At 41.5% G+C, this 17,457-nt stretch overlaps 1 non-coding gene across 1 annotated transcript; it reads left to right on the top strand.

Annotated features, from left to right (window-relative positions):
• Nucleotides 1-7,455: 7,455 nt before the first annotated feature.
• Nucleotides 7,456-7,529, top strand: trnai-aau (transfer RNA isoleucine (anticodon AAU)). The gene has a single exon. It is a non-coding gene; the product is annotated as a tRNA-Ile (tRNA).
• The last annotated feature ends 9,928 nt before the right edge of the window (nucleotides 7,530-17,457 follow it).

Genomic DNA, 17,457 nt, shown 5'->3' with positions numbered 1-17,457 from the left:
CGTTTTGGCATTTACAGTAATGCACCGAATAATCTACACTTGTTGATTTGTGGTAAAAAAACAAAAAAAAATGGCAGCTCAGGTGACATTTTTACTGTAAAAATGAAGTTTTTTTTATCTACGGTATAAAAAAACAAATGTACAAAAAAAAAAAAAAAATCTTTTTTTTTCATTTAGCGAAAAATACCGTAAAAACCACAGTAAATTTCACAATTTGACCATGAAATCTACTTTTACATTGCACAATTTGATGGATAACTTGCTTTGAAATCATTATTATTAGTATTTATTTCAATTTTAAAAATGGTTTGAATGTTTGACAATATATTTTTGCATAATTGGACAATTTTGAAGTGAACATATTTGCAGTTCTTGTGTGTGTTTTTTTAATGTTCTGGATAGGAATAATATTGTAATAAAAACTGCTATACTGACTATTGTATCTACTTTCAGATGTAAAAATAATGCAATGCTTGTCAAATAAAAGAAATGAAATCCCTCAAGACTTGTATTTCCAATTAAATGCACATTTTATATCATAGGTGTCGTTTTCACTGAGGGCCACATGGCAGTTGTGTTTGGCCCCTAACAGTAAACACTATTGTTACACAATTTTTTTTAATGCATTTTATTAGTAGATTTTTTTTTTTAAATAATATGTGGTAAATTGCGATAATTTCACCTCAAAATGTAGTGTATGTTACTGTAAATGGAAATACACTATTGCTGTTTTTATGGCTAAAAAGGCAAGAATTTTACTGTAAAATGTACATTTGTTTTTTTACTGTAGATCAAAAAACTTATTTTTATTTATTTTTATTTTTTTTACAGTAAAAAAACAACAAATTCACTCAATGTAATCGCAAATATGTTAACTTAAAAATTGTCCAATTATGCAAAAATATATTGTCAAACATTCAAACCATTTTTAAAATTGAAATAAATACTAATAATAATGATTTCAAAGCAAGTTATCCATCAAATTGTGCAATGTAAAAGTAGATTTCATGGTCAAATTGTGAAATTTACTGTGGTTTTTACGGTATTTTTCGCTAAATGAAAAAAAAAAAAGATTTTTTTTTTTTTTTTGTAAAATGGCAAATGTACATTTGTTTTTTTATACCGTAGATAAAAAAAACTTCATTTTTACAGTAAAAATGTCACCTGAGCTGCCTTTTTTGTTTTGTTTTTTTTACCACAAATCAACAAGTGTAGATTATTCGGTGCATTACTGTAAATGCCAAAACGGCACCACAGTTTATTGAAACAGTTTTGGCATTTACAGTAATGCACCGAATAATCTACACTTGATTTGTGGTAAAAAAACAACAAAAAAAAGGCAGCTCAGGTGACATTTTTACTGTAAAAATGAAGTTTTTTTTATCTACGGTATAAAAAAACAAATGTACAAAAAAAAAAAAAAAATCTTTTTTTTTCATTTAGCGAAAAATACCGTAAAAACCACAGTAAATTTCACAATTTGACCATGAAATCTACTTTTACATTGCACAATTTGATGGATAACTTGCTTTGAAATCATTATTATTAGTATTTATTTCAATTTTAAAAATGGTTTGAATGTTTGACAATATATTTTTGCATAATTGGACAATTTTGAAGTGAACATATTTGCAGTTCTTGTGTGTGTTTTTTTAATGTTCTGGATAGGAATAATATTGTAATAAAAACTGCTATACTGACTATTGTATCTACTTTCAGATGTAAAAAGAATGCAATGCTTGTCAAATAAAAGAAATGAAATCCCTCAAGACTTGTATTTCCAATTAAATGCACATTTTATATCGTAGGTGTCGTTTTCACTGAGGGCCACATGGCAGTTGTGTTTGGCCCCTAACAGTAAACACTATTGTTACACAATTTTTTAATGCATTTTATTAGTAGATTTTTTTTTTAAATAAAATGTAAAATAATATGTGGCATATCGCGATAATTTCACCTCAAAATGTAGTGTATGTTACTGTAAATGGAAATACACTATTGCTGTTTTTATGGCTAAAAAGGCAAGAATTTTACTGTAAAATGTACATTTGTTTTTTTACTGTAGATCAAAAAACGTCAAAAATTTTTATTATTTTTTTACAGTAAAAAAACAACAACAAATGCACTCAATGTAATCGCAAATATGTTAACTTAAAAATTGTCCAATTATGCAAAAATATATTGTCAAACATTCAAACCATTTTTAAAATTGAAATAAATACTAATAATAATGATTTCAAAGCAAGTTATCCATCAAATTGTGCAATGTAAAAGTAGATTTCATGGTCAAATTGGGAAATTTACTGTGGTTTTTACGGTATTTTTCGCTAAATGAAAAAAAAAAGATTATTTTTTTTTTTTTTGTAAAATGGCAAATGTACATTTGTTTTTTTATACTGTAGATAAAAAAAACTTCATTTTTACAGTAAAAATGTCACCTGAGCTGCCAATTTTTTTTGTTTTTTACCACAAATCAACAAGTGTAGATTATTCGGTGCATTACTGTAAATGCCAAAACGGCACCACAGTTTATTGAAACAGTTTTGGCATTTACAGTAATGCACCGAATAATCTACACTTGATTTGTGGTAAAAAAAAACAAAAAAAAGGCATCTCAGGTGACATTTTTACTGTAAAATTTTTTATCTACAGTATAAAAAAACAAATTTACATTTGCCATTTTACACAAAAAAAAAAAATCTTTTTTTTTCATTTAGAGAAAAATACCGTAAAAACCACAGTAAATTTCCCAATTTGACCATGAAATCTACTTTTACATTGCACAATTTGATGGATAACTTGCTTTGAAATCATTATTATTAGTATTTATTTCAATTTTAAAAATGGTTTGAATGTTTGACAATATATTTTTGCATAATTGGACCATTTTTAAGTGAACATATTTGCAGTTCTTGTGTGTGTTTTTTTAATGTTCTGGATAGGAATAATATTGTAATAAAAACTGCTATACTGACTATTGTATCTACTTTCAGATGTAAAAATAATGCAATGCTTGTCAAATAAAAGAAATGAAATCCCTCAAGACTTGTATTTCCAATTAAATGCACATTTTATATCGTAGGTGTCGTTTTCACTGAGGGCCACATGGCAGTTGTGTTTGGCCCCGAACAGTAAACAATGTTGTTACACAATTTTTTAATGCATTTTATTAGTAGATTTTTTATGTGGTAAATTGCGATAATTTCACCTCAAAATGTAGTGTATGTTACTGTAAATGGAAATACACTATTGCTGTTTTTATGGCTAAAATGGCAAGAATTTTACTGTAAAATGTACATTTGTTTTTTTACTGTAGATCAAAAAACTCCTCTCTGAGCTGCCACCTTAACGTGGTAGAGGAGTTTGCGTGTCCCAATGATCCTAGGAGCTATGTTGTCCGGGGGCTTCCATGCCCCCTGGTAGGGTCTCCCAAGGCAAACTGGTCCTAGGTGAGGGATCAGACAAAGAGCAGCTCGAAGACTTCTATGGAAATGCAAGAACCGAGACTCAGATTTCCCTCGCCCGGACGCGGGTCACCGGGGCCCCCCTCCGGAGCCAGGCCCGGAGTTGGGGCACGATGGCGAGCGCCTGGTGGCCGGGCCTGTCCCCATGGGGCCCGGCCGGGCACAGCCCGAAGAGGCAACGTGGGTCCCCCCTCCAATGGGCTCACCACCCATAGCAGGGGCCATAGAGGTCGGGTGCAATGTGAGCTGGGCGGTAGCCGAAGGCAGGGCACTTGGCGGTCCGATCCTCGGCTACAGAAGCTAGCTCTTGGGACGTGGAACGTCACCTCGCTGGGGGGGAAGGAGCCTGAGCTAGTGCGCGAGGTAGAGAAGTTCCGGTTGGATATAGTCGGACTCACCTCGACGCACAGCAAGGGCTCTGGAACCAGTTCTCTCGAGAGGGGCTGGACTCTCTTCCACTCTGGCGTTGCCAGCAGTGAGAGGCGACGGGCTGGGGTGGCAATTCTTGTTGCCCCCCGGCTCAGAGCCTGCATGTTGGAGTTCAACCCGGTGGACGAGAGGGTAGCTTCCCTCCGCCTTCGGGTGGGGGGACGGGTCCTGACTGTTGTTTGCGCTTACGCGCCAAACAGCAGCTCAGAGTACCCACCCTTTTTGGATTCACTCGAGGGAGTACTTGAGAGTGCTCCCCCGGGTGATTCCCTCGTTCTACTGGGGGACTTCAACGCTCATATTGGCAACGACAGTGAAACCTGGAGAGGCGTGATTGGGAAGAATGGCCGCCCGGATCTGAACCCAAGTGGTGTTTTGTTATTGGACTTTTGTGCCCGTCACGGATTGTCCATAACGAACACCATGTTCAAGCATAAGGGTGTCCATATGTGCACTTGGCACCAGGACACCCTAGGCCGCAGTTCTATGATCGACTTTGTAGTTGTGTCATCGGATTTGCGGCCTCATGTTTTGGACACTCGGGTGAAGAGAGGGGCGGAGCTTTCTACCGATCACCACCTGGTGGTGAGTTGGCTGCGATGGTGGGGGAGGATGCCGGACAGACCTGGCAGGCCCAAACGCATTGTGAGGGTTTGCTGGGAACGTCTGGCAGAGTCTCCTGTCAGAGAGAGTTTCAATTCCCACCTCCGGAAGAACTTTGAACATGTCACGAGGGAGGTGCTGGACATTGAGTCCGAGTGGACCATGTTCCGCACCTCTATTGTCGAGGCGGCCGATTGGAGCTGTGGCCGCAAGGTAGTTGGTGCCTGTCGTGGCGGTAATCCTAGAACCCGTTGGTGGACACCGGCGGTGAGGGATGCCGTCAAGCTGAAGAAGGAGTCCTATCGGGTTCTTTTGGCTCATGGGACTCCTGAGGCAGCGGACAGGTACCGACAGGCCAAGCGGTGTGCGGCTTCAGCGGTCGCGGAGGCAAAAACTCGGACATGGGAGGAGTTCGGGGAAGCCATGGAAAACGACTTCCGGACGGCTTCGAAGCGATTCTGGACCACCATCCGCCGCCTCAGGAAGGGGAAGCAGTGCACTACCAACACCGTGTATGGTGCGGATGGTGTTCTGCTGACCTCGACTGCGGAAGTTGTGGATCGGTGGAGGGAATACTTCGAAGACCTCCTCAATCCCACCAACACGTCTTCCTATGAGGAAGCAGTGCCTGGGGAATCTGTGGTGGGCTCTCCTATTTCTGGGGCTGAGGTTGCCGAGGTAGTTAAAAAGCTCCTCGGTGGCAAGGCCCCAGGGGTGGATGAGATCCGCCCGGAGTTCCTTAAGGCTCTGGATGCTGTAGGGCTGTCTTGGTTGACAAGACTCTGCAGCATCGCGTGGACATCGGGGGAAGTACCTCTGGATTGGCAGACCGGGGTGGTGGTTCCTCTCTTTAAAAAGGGGAACCGGAGGGTGTGTTCTAACTATCGTGGGATCACACTCCTCAGCCTTCCCGGTAAGGTCTATTCAGGTGTACTGGAGAGGAGGCTACACCGGATAGTCGAACCTCGGATTCAGGAGGAACAGTGTGGTTTTCGTCCTGGTCGTGGAACTGTGGACCAGCTCTATACTCTCGGCAGGGTCCTTGAGGGTGCATGGGAGTTTGCCCAACCAGTCTACATGTGCTTTGTGGACTTGGAGAAGGCATTCGACCGTGTCCCTCGGGAAGTCCTGTGGGGAGTGCTCAGAGAGTATGGGGTTTCGGACTGTCTGATTGTGGCGGTCCGCTCCCTGTATGATCAGTGTCAGAGCTTGGTCCGCATTGCCGGCAGTAAGTCGGACACGTTTCCGGTGAGGGTTGGACTCCGCCAAGGCTGCCCTTTGTCACCCATTCTGTTCATAACTTTTATGGACAGAATGTCTAGGCGCAGTCAAGGCGTTGAGGGGATCTGGTTTGGTGGCTGCAGGATTAGGTCTCTGCTTTTTGCAGATGATTTGGTCCTGATGGCTTCATCTGGCCAGGATCTTCAGCTCTCACTGGATCGGTTCGCAGCTGAGTGTGAAGCGACTGGGATGAGAATCAGCACCTCCAAGTCCGAGTCCATGGTTCTCGCCCGGAAAAGGGTGGAGTGCCATCTCCGGGTTGGGGAGGAGATCTTGCCCCAAGTGGAGGAGTTCAAGTACCTCGGAGTCTTGTTCACGAGTGAGGGAAGAGTGGATGGTGAGATCGACAGGCGGATCGGTGCGGCGTCTTCAGTAATGCGGACGCTGTATCGATCCATTGTGGTGAAGAAGGAGCTGAGCCGGAAGGCAAAGCTCTCAATTTACCGGTCGATCTACGTTCCCATCCTCACCTATGGTCATGAGCTTTGGGTTATGACCGAAAGGACAAGATCACGGGTACAAGCGGCCGAAATGAGTTTCCTCCGCCGGGTGGCGGGGCTCTCCCTTAGAGATAGGGTGAGAAGCTCTGTCATCCGGGGGGAGCTTAAAGTAAAGCCGCTGCTCCTCCACATCGAGAGGAGTCAGATGAGGTGGTTCGGGCATCTGGTCAGGATGCCACCCGAGCGCCTCCCTAAGGAGGTGTTTAGGGCATGTCCGACCGGTAGGAGGCCACGAGGAAGACCCAGGATACGTTGGGAAGACTATGTCTCCCGGCTGGCCTGGGAACGCCTCGGGATCCCCCGGGAGGAGCTGGACGAAGTGGCTGGGGAGAGGGAAGTCTGGGCTTCCCTGCTTAGGCTGCTGCCCCCGCGACCCGACCTCGGATAAGCGGAAGAAGATGGATGGATGGATGGATGAGAAAAATACTGTAAAAACCACAGTAAATTTCACAATTTGACCATGAAATCTACTTTTACATTGCACAATTTGATGGATAACTTGCTTTGAAATCATTATTATTAGTATTTATTGCAATTTTAAAAATGGTTTGAATGTTTGACAATATATTTTTGCATAATTGGACAATTTTTAAGTTAACATATTTGCGATTAAATTGAGTACATTTTTTTTTTTTTTTTTTTTAGAAAGAAAGAATACATTTAGTAAGACAAGTTACAGTACTTTATTGATACATATTATTTCCAGGATTTCAAGGGCTAAATAAAATAAAGTGGCGGACCACATCTGGCCTATTTTATATGAAAACTACTTTTGGTGCAGCAGAATGAACAAACAAATGCTGCCACCAAGTGGCCAAAAAGAGTCACTGCAGGGACATTGTGACTGCACTTCTCTTGTTGGCCAGCAGGGTGCGACAAAGTGCGGCTTGTATCCTCGTAAATACTTGAGAAGTAAAACTACACGAACGTCCTTGGGAGTTTCAGTCGACTACTCGTGGGACTAATCACGTGTTGTGACAACTTTCATTTCTTTTGGCCTTTTTTTTTGACATTTGCGTGAACGGACTCGTGCTGGCGTTTCCACTGGCTGTGGATACTTTAGCGACACACACAAAGTGACGTCAGAGACGTGATTACCAATCACCCTTGACCATATTTGGTTGTGACGATGTAAAAGAAGCTTCTACTACTGAGTCCTGATTGGTCGCCGATCACACGGCCGGTTAGTTCAGTTGGTTAGAGCGTGGTGCTAATAACGCCAAGGTCGCGGGTTCGATCCCCGTACGGGCCACTTATCTTTTTTTTTTAACCATGATTTATAAAGGGGCGTTTAATTTTTTTTACACTGAATTTTTATACATTTACTTTTTTTACACTGAATTTTGAAACTTTGACATTTTTTACACTGTAATTTTTATACATTTAATTTTTTTACTCTGAATGTGTACATAAAAAATTTGTACATTGAATTTTTATGCATTGAATTTTTTACACAGAATTTTCATACATTGAATTTTTATACATTTAATTTTTTTACACTGAATTTTTATGTATTTTATATTTTACACTGAATTATTATACATTTAAGTTTTTCACACTGCATTTTTATACATTTAATTATTTACACTGAATTTTTATACATTGAATTTTTTTCGAACTGAATTTTTATACATTTAATTTTTTTTACACTGAATTGCTAAACATTGACATTTTTTACACTTAATTTTTTTACGCAGAATTTTTATACATATTATTTTTTTTACTCTGAATTTTTATACATATATTTTTTTTACTCTGATTTTGCATGCATTGATTTTGTTTTTACACTGACATTTTATACATTGAATTTTTTCACAGAATTTTTATACATAAGATTTTTTTACACTGAATTTGTATACATTAAAAATTCTTTACACTGAATTGCTAAACATTGACATTTTTTACACTGAATTTTTAACTCTGATTTTTTATACATATATTTTTTTTACTCTGAATTTGTATACATAGAAATTTTTTACACTGAATTTTTATTCTTTGATTTTTTTTACACTGAATTTTTATACATTGAATTTTTTTTCTCTGAATTTTTATACTTTTTTACGCTGAATTTGTATACATAGAATTTTTTTACACTGAATTTTGAAACATTGACATTTTTTACACTGAAATTTTTTACACGTAATTTTTATACATTTAATTTTTTTACTCTGAATTTGTGTACATAAAAAATTTGTACACTGAATTTTTATGCATTGAATTTTTTACACAGAATTTTCATACATTGAATTTTTTCACACTGAATTTTATGTATTTTATATTTTACACTGAATTATTATACATTTAAGTTTTTCACACTGAATTTTTATACATTGAATTTTTTTCACAATGAATTTTTATACATTTAATTTTTTTTACACTGAATTGCTAAACATTGACATTTTTTACACTTATTTTTTTTTACGCAGAATTTTTATACATATAATTTTTTTTACTCTGAATTTTTATACATATATTTTTTTTACTCTGAATTTTTATACATATATTTTTTTTACTCTGAATTTGTATGCATTGATTTTGTTTTTACACTGAAATTTTATACATTGAATTTTTTCACATAATTTTTATACATAAGATTTTTTTACACTGAATTTGTATACATTTAATTTTTTTACACTGAATTGCTAAACATTGACATTTTTTACACTGAATTTTTAACTCTGATTTTTTATACATATATTTTTTTTTTACTCTGAATTTGTATACATAGAATTTTTTTACACTGAATTTTTATGCATTGATTTTTTTTTACACTGAATTTTTATACATTTAATTTTTTTACACTGAATTTTTATGTATTTTATATTTTACACTGAATTATTATACATTTAAGTTTTTCACACTGCATTTTTATACACTTAATTATTTACACTGAATTTTTATACATTGAATTTTTTTCACACTGAATTTTTATACATTTAATTTTTTTTACACTGAATTGCTAAACATTGACATTTTTTACACTTAATTTTTTTACGCAGAATTTTTATACATATTATTTTTTTTACTCTGAATTTTTATACATATATTTTTTTTTACTCTGAATTTGTATACATTGAATTTTTTTACACTGAATTTTTATGCATTGATTTTGTTTTTACACTGAAATTTTATACATTGAATTTTTTCACAGAATTTTTATACATAAGATTTTTTTACACTGAATTTGTATACATTTAATTGTTTTACACTGAATTGCTAAACATTGACATTTTTACACTGAATTTTTAGCTCTGATTTTTTATACATATATTTTTTTTTTACTCTGAATTTGTATACATATAATTTTTTTACACTGAATTTTTATGCATTGATTTTATTCACACTGAATTTTTATGCATTTAATTTTTTTACACAGAACTGTTATACATTAAAAATTTTTACACTGAATTTTTATACATTGAATTTTTTTTTACACTGAATTTTTAAACATTGACAATGTTTACACAGAATTTTTATGCATTTAATTTTTTTTACACTGAATTTTTATGCATTTTATTTTTTTTACACTGAATTTTTAAACCTTAACATTTTTTACACATCATTTTTATACACATAATTTTTTTAATTGTCAGCACAATTTGATGTAAAAAAGAAACAACGCAATATATTTAAGTTACATACATTCAGTGTCCAAAAAAAGGTGAGTGTGGTAATAAAAGCTCCCTGCATCGTTAGTAAGTCCAGCAGTAAATAAACATTTAGTTTGACTCTGCACCTCAAATGGAGGGAAAAGAAAACCAGGTTTAGGTTATTTTACTGACATTAGTCTTGAAAAAGGAATGACTTGTGCTGCTTGACTCTCTAAATAGCAGCCTGAAAACACAAAAAGTCGGGGGTGGGACGGGGGGCGTGGTTTAGATATATATATATAAGAAATACTTGACTTTCAGTGAATTCTAGCTATATATATATATATATTTTATTACATATATGTATATATATATATATATATAAATAAATAAAAGAAATACTTGAATTTCAGTGTTCATTTATTTACACATATACACACACACACACAACACTCATCTACTCATTGTTGAGTTAAGGGTTGAATTGTCCATCCTTGTTCTATTCTCTGTCACTATTTCAGAACACACACATTATACAAATATACATTATAAAATCAATAAGAAAACGGGAGCTCTAATTTGGGAGTCTGAATCAGGATCAGAAGTTCCTATATAAACATTGCGTACTCACGTCGCCTTTTTGTATTGATTACTGCAGCTGTGCACTGGATTCATTCACAAATACAAACTACAACTCACAAACACTTTAGAGTTAGGCTCCGACCATCAGAATGTGAACTTAAACTTATAAAGATCACATGGATATTATTCAGTGAGTTGATTCACCAAAACTAACCTGTTATACAGGAGGAAAAAGCACACAGGACGTTTCAATTGTTCACAGACTGGTCGCGCTCATCAGAATGACAAGACACTTCCGGTCTGCAGGTGATAGCATTCAATTGGGAAGAAACGCCCTACTGCCCCCTGCTGACCAATGTGAATACTGATAAATGTGTAATGACAGCTCCAATTATTATTATTATTACAGTCATAATCAACCAACGAGAGGAAAATTCACCAAATGATTCCGTGATATTTATGAGGGATTGTCCTAAAGACTCTGATACCCATCATCCATGAGTGAGATCGTCCTGATACCAAAAGCGATACGTTCAAGAAGAGTAGACATATGGATTTATGCAATTGTCAGGTTCAAACACTGATGACATCTATCAAACAGACAAGAAGCAAGGAATCATGCAGAGACAGAGTTCAATTTAGCTCAATGAGGAGAGACGTTTTGGGACTGCAAACTCAGTTCCAGTTCCAAACTACGCTCTAAGGCACGGTCCCACGTGTTCCTCTATTTATTTGGGAGGTCCCTGGTTACATCACTGAGGCTGCTGCTGAAGGAAGGGGGGTCATTTCAGCAGCCCCAGTTAGACACAATATATGATTATTCATGAAATGCAAATGTGTTGACACTCGTGATATCGCCCTGTCTCTGCTTTGTCTGCGTCACAGTACTCGATGTTCGCCCAGGCCAGTTCTGGACACAAACACTGATAAATGTCCCTTTGCACAGATAGAAAAAGTACAACTTCAGCACAATTGATAATAACTATAGCAACGGCCTTTAAGCATAAGAGTTGTGTGATAACTTACACAAAATTATTCTACCAGCAATGTATTACTTAAATCTGTTTTTACGTAAAATACACTCATTTGTAAGGTGTGGTGGCTTTTATTTTGCCACGGTGCCAACTGTTACATCAATTTAATGTAGGGAAACCCTGGTACTAAACTATACTAATATGTGGTGAAATTACCACCTGGATCACGGCCGCTTGTACCCATGATCTTGTCCTGTCGGTCATAACCGATGTTATAACTGCTCGCACCACCAGAGTCCAGCCCTTCTGGACCAGACTGGTTCTTGAGGACTAGATCCAGCTCAGGCTCCTTGCTCCCCAGCAAAGTGATGTTCCACGTCTTCCAAGCTGGTTCAGACTGTAGCTGCAGCTGAGTTTATTCAAAGTTGCAATTGAATAATATTACATTATAATAATCAGTTATATAAGAGTGGATTATGGATACCAGACTTTCCTCCAGACCTTCTAGAAATAACATTCTATCTGTCATCTAGCAAAACAATGGATGCAACCAGCCACTTCTACATACAGCTACAAAAGTAAAACAACAAAACAAAAACATTCACACTGTTGTGGCCTCTGCGGTGTTCCTTGGCATTGTCTACTGGGGTGGGAGAGCATGGCCGGAGACAGGAGCAGACCCAACAAAGCAACCAAGAGGTCCGGCTCCAGCCTCAGCGGCCCCGCCCTCCAACTCTCGGCCAGTGTCCAGTCCAGAGGACACGTTCAAGTAGACCGAGGTGTCCGTTACCTGCTCATTCAACCAAGACACTGTGATCCTTGTCCGTACCGGCGCTCAGCACCTGCTCCGCAGTCCTGTCTCTTCATCCGCATCTCCTCCAGTCTCTCCAAACGGACTCTGGTGTGGCAGAGACCCAGCAGCTGGTCTCCACGGTCAAAAGTCTCTCAGGAGGCAGATCCAGAAGTTCACAAAAAAAGCACCGCAGAAGTCAGGAAAGTGCCACCCCTTGTCACACAGTCCCAAAGGGTCCCCAACCAAAAGGCAAAAAAACCCCATGAAAACAAGAGGGAAACATCAGGAACGCAAACGGATGACACAAGAGCACAGACCTCCTGCCACCAGCAGCCACTACAGCGGTGCCATCTTGGGGGAAAAAAAGCATTTTAGTAACGCATATTGAAGGTCCTGAGTTCAATCCCGGGCTCGGGATCTTTCTGTGTGGAGTTTGCATGTTCTCCCCGTGACTGCGTGGGTTCCCTCCGGGTACTCCGGCTTTCACCCGCCTCCAAAGACATGCACCTGGCGATAGGCCCCTCCCACCTCCAAAGACATGCACCTGGGGATAGGCCCCTCCCACCTCCAAAGACATGCACCTGGGGATAGGCCCCTCCCACCTCCAAAGACATGCACCTGGGGATAGGTTGATTGGCAACACTAAATGGTCCCTAGTGTGTGAATGTGAGTGTGAATGTTGTCTGTCTATCTGTGTTGGCCCTGGATGAGGTGGCGACTTGTCCAGGGTTCTGTCTTCTGTCCGAATGCAGCTGAGATAGGCTCCAGCGCCCCCCCGCCCCCGCGACCCCAAAAGGGACAAGCGGTAGAAAATGGATGGATGGATGGATGGACACACCTCACAATACGAAGGTCCTGAGTAGTCCTGAGTTCAATCCTGGGCTCAGGATCTTTCTGTGTGGAGTTTGCATGTTCTCCCCGTGACTGCGTGGGTTCCCTCCGGGTACTCCGGCTTCCTCCCACCTCCAAAGACATGCACCTGGGGATAGGCCCCTCCCACCTCCAAAGAATGCACCTGGGGATAGGCCCCTCCCACCTCCAAGCACATGCACCTGGGGATAGGTTGATTGGCAACACTTAATTGGCCCTAGAGTGTGAATGTTGTCTATCTGTGTTGGCCCTGCGATGAAGTGGCGACTTGTCCAGGGTGTACACCGCCTTCCGTCCGAATGCAGCTGAGATAGGCTCCAGCGCCCTCCCGCGACCCCAAAAGGGACAAGCGGTAGAAAATGGATGGATGGATGGATGGACGGATGGACACACCTCACAATACAAAGGTCCTGAGTAGTCCTGAGTTCAATCCCGGGCTCGGGATCTTTCTGTGTGGAGTTTGCATGTTCTCCCCGTGACTGCGTGGGTTCCCTCCGGGTACTACGGCTGGCTCCCACTTCCAAAGACATGCACCTGGGGACAAGCCCCTCCCACCTCCAAAGACATGCACCTGAGGATAGGTTGATTGGCAACACTAAATGGTCCCTAGTGTGTGAATGTGAGTGTGAATGTTGTCTGTCTATCTGTGTTGGCCCTGCGATGAGGTGGCGACTTGTCCAGGGTTCTGTCTTCTGTCCGACTGCAGCTTAGATAGGCTCCAGCGCCCCCCCCGCGACCCCAAAAGGGACAAGCGGTAGAAAATGGATGGATGGATGGATGGACACACCTCACAATACAAAGGTCCTGAGTAGTCCTGAGTTCAATCCCAGGCTCAGGATCTTTCTGTGTGGAGTTTGCATGTTCTCCCCGTGACTGCGTGGGTTCCCTCCGGGTACTCCGGCTTCCTCCCACCTCCAAAGACATGCCCCTGGGAATAGGCCCCTCCCACCTCCAAAGACATGCACCTGGGGATAGGCCCCTCCCACCTCCAAGCACATGCACCTGGGGATAGGTTGATTGGCAACACTTAATTGGCCCTAGTGTGTGAATGTTGTCTATCTTTGTTGGCCCTGTGATGAAGTGGCGACGTGTCCAGGGTGTACACCGCCTTCCGTCCGAATGCAGCTGAGATAGGCTCCAGCGCCCCCCCGCCACCCCGAAAGGAACAAGCGCTTGAAAATGGATGGATGGATGGATACACCTCACTATACGAAGGTCTCTGAGTAGTCCTGAGTTTAATCCCGGGCTCGGGATCTTTCTGTATGGAGTTTGCATGTTCTCCCCGTGACTGCGTGGGTTCCCTCCGGGTACTCCGGCTTCCTCCCACCTCCAAAGACATGCACCTGGGAGTAGGCCCCTCCCGCCTCCAAAGACATGCACCTGGGGATAGGACCCTCCCACCTCCAAGCACATGCACCTGGGGATAGGTTGATTGGCAACACTTAATTGGCCCTAGTGTGTGAATGTTGTCTATCTTTGTTGGCCCTGTGATGAAGTGGCGACGTGTCCAGGGTGTACACCGCCTTCCGTCCGAATGCAGCTGAGATAGGCTCCAGCGCCCCCCCGCCACCCCGAAAGGAACATGCGCTTGAAAATGGATGGATGGATGGATACACCTCACAATACGAAGGTCTCTGAGTAGTCGTGAGTTCGGGATCTTTCTGTGTGGAGTTTGCATGTTCTCCCCGTGACTGCGTGGGTTCCCTCCGGGTACTCCGGCTGGCTCCCACTTCCAAAGACATGCACCTGGGGATAAGCCCCTCCCACCTCCAAAGAATGCACCTGGGGATAGGCTCCTCCCACCTCCAAAGACATGCACCTGAGGATAGGTTGATTGGCAACACTAAATGGTCCCTAGTGTGTGAATGTGAGTGTGAATGTTGTCTGTCTATCTGTGTTGGCCCTGCGATGAGGTGGCGACTTGTCCAGGGTGTACCCCGCCCTCCGCCCGAAGCAGCTGAGATAGGCTCCAGCAACCCCCCGCGACTCCGAACGGGACAAGCGGTAGGAAATGGATGGATGGATGGATGGATATATCGATGTTATATTTAGGGACCATTTAGTGTTGCCAATCAACCTATCCCCAGGTGCATGTCGTTGGAGGTGGGAGGGGCCTATCCCCAGGTGCATGTCTTTGGAGGTGGGAGGAGCCTATCCCCAGGTGCATGTCTTTGGAGGTGGTAGGAAGCCGGAGTACCCGGAGGGAACCCACGCAGTCACGGGGAGAACATGCAAACTCCACACAGAAAGGTCCTGAGCCCAGGATCGAACCCAGGACCCTTCGTATTGCGAGGTACATGCACTAACCCCTGTCCCACCGTGCTGCCAACTTCAGAATCAGAATAGCTTTATTGTCATTGTATGGAAACAACGAAAATGGACAGCAATCCAGCTCAGTGCTTTTAAAACAAACCTACATGAAATAGTCTCAAGACAACAACAATAATAAAACAACTTAAAATTTAAAAACATATTGCACAGTAGATCTCTATAAGAGGTAAGCAAGTAATAAAGTGGTGAGTGTTCAGGTAAGTGCAGGGTTTAGGGAAATAACAGCTCTAGGATAGAAACTGTTTTTCAGTCTATTTGTCCTTGCTTTGATGGTCTTATAGCGCCTCCCTGAGGGCAAGAGTTCAAGCCAGTGGTAACCTGAGTGGGATGAGTCCCTGAGGATGCTGTTTGCTCTCCTGTTGCTGCAACTTGTCCCGGGTGTACCCCGCCTTCCGTCCGAATGCAGCTGAGATAGGCTCCAGTGCCCCCCTGCGACCCCAAAAGGGACAAGCGGTAGAAAATCGATGGTTGATGGATTTCCAGGCTTTCGCAGACCACATAAAATAATATGGCGGGCCAGATTTGGCCCCCGGACCTTGAGTTTGACACCTGTGGTCTACGTCAACAATATTTCTCTGTGAAGCTAAACAGGACAAAAAAATAAAATACAATAAAACAACAATATAATGCCTTTTAAAAGGAGTTGGAAAGCCAACTTGCGGTATATTAATCCATCTTCACACTCCTACCTGTTACATGTTGCCTTTGACACCGTTGACCACGCTATACTGTTGGATAAGCTCAGAGCAATCGGATTTGATAAAACCTCATGGAGCTGGATGCAATCTTACTTGGAGGGGAGGGAACAGGTGGTAGAGGTGAACGGCACCGTGTCCCCCCACCCTCTCAGTAAGCTGTGGAGTCCCCCAAGGCAGTATATTAGGGCCTTTACTGTTCCTAATATACATAAACGACTTGTCATCAGCATGCGACTGTGAGTTGTTCTTGTTTGCGGATGACTCGGCCCTGCTGGTCTCAGACAAGGACAAGTCACAGGTGGAGAAAATCCTCAGTGCTGAACTCTGTAGAACTTGCACCTGGCTCGCTGACAACAAGCTATCCATACACTTGGGTAAAACGGAATCCATCCTGTTTGGGTCCCACATCAACCTTAAGAAAGTGGGTGACATTGGTATCACCAGGAAAGATGAGGTCACCTACCTAGGTTCCATTCTAGAGGCTAATCTTTCCTGTGATAAAATGGCAACCAAGGTAATCAAAAAGGTCAACCAACGAACGAGATTTCTCTATAGAATCTCCTCTCTGGTCAACAAAAGCACCATGAGGATTCTAGCAGGAACTCTCATTCAACCCTTTTTCGACTACGCATGCACGTCCTGGTACCCTCAAATCTAAACTCCAAACATCCCAGAACAAGCTAGTCAGATTACTTCTAGACCTCCACCCCAGATCCCACCTCACTCCTACCCACTTCTCCAAAGTGGGCTGGCTCAGGGTGGAGGACAGAGTAAAACAACTTGCACTGAGCCTGGTCTATAAAATCCGCTACACCTCCCTGATACCGAAGTACATGTCAAACTACTTCCTTAACGTAAATGACCGCCATAACCACAACACCAGGGGGAGCTCCACTAACCACGTTAAACCCAGATTCCCATCTAACAAAGGTCTTAACTCATTCTCCTTCTATGCCACATCAATGTGGAATGCACTCCCAACAGGTGTAAAAGAAAGGGCATCTCTATCCTCCTTCAAAACCGCACTAAAACAACACCTCCAGGCAACTTCAACCCTAAACTAACACCCTCCCTTCCACATCCCACCTCCCCGGATTCTATATAATCAAATGTAAATAATCAAAAGTAGATACTTATTCTTATGCTTTCTGATCTCTCTCTCTATGTCCACTACTTGCTGTACATATCCTACCGCTTTTTGCGGATGATGTGGTCCTGATGGCTTCATCTGGCCGGAATCTTCAGCTCTCACTGGATCGGTTCGCAGCCGAGTGTGAAGCGACTGGGATGAGAATCAGCACCTCCAAGTCCGAGTCCATGGTTCTCGCCCGGAAAAGGGTGG

The sequence above is a fragment of the Nerophis lumbriciformis genome, linkage group LG07 (genome assembly GCF_033978685.3).
Source record: "Nerophis lumbriciformis linkage group LG07, RoL_Nlum_v2.1, whole genome shotgun sequence".
Classification (NCBI taxonomy): Eukaryota; Metazoa; Chordata; class Actinopteri; order Syngnathiformes; family Syngnathidae; genus Nerophis; species Nerophis lumbriciformis.
This window is presented reverse-complemented; position numbering and strand designations above follow the sequence as displayed.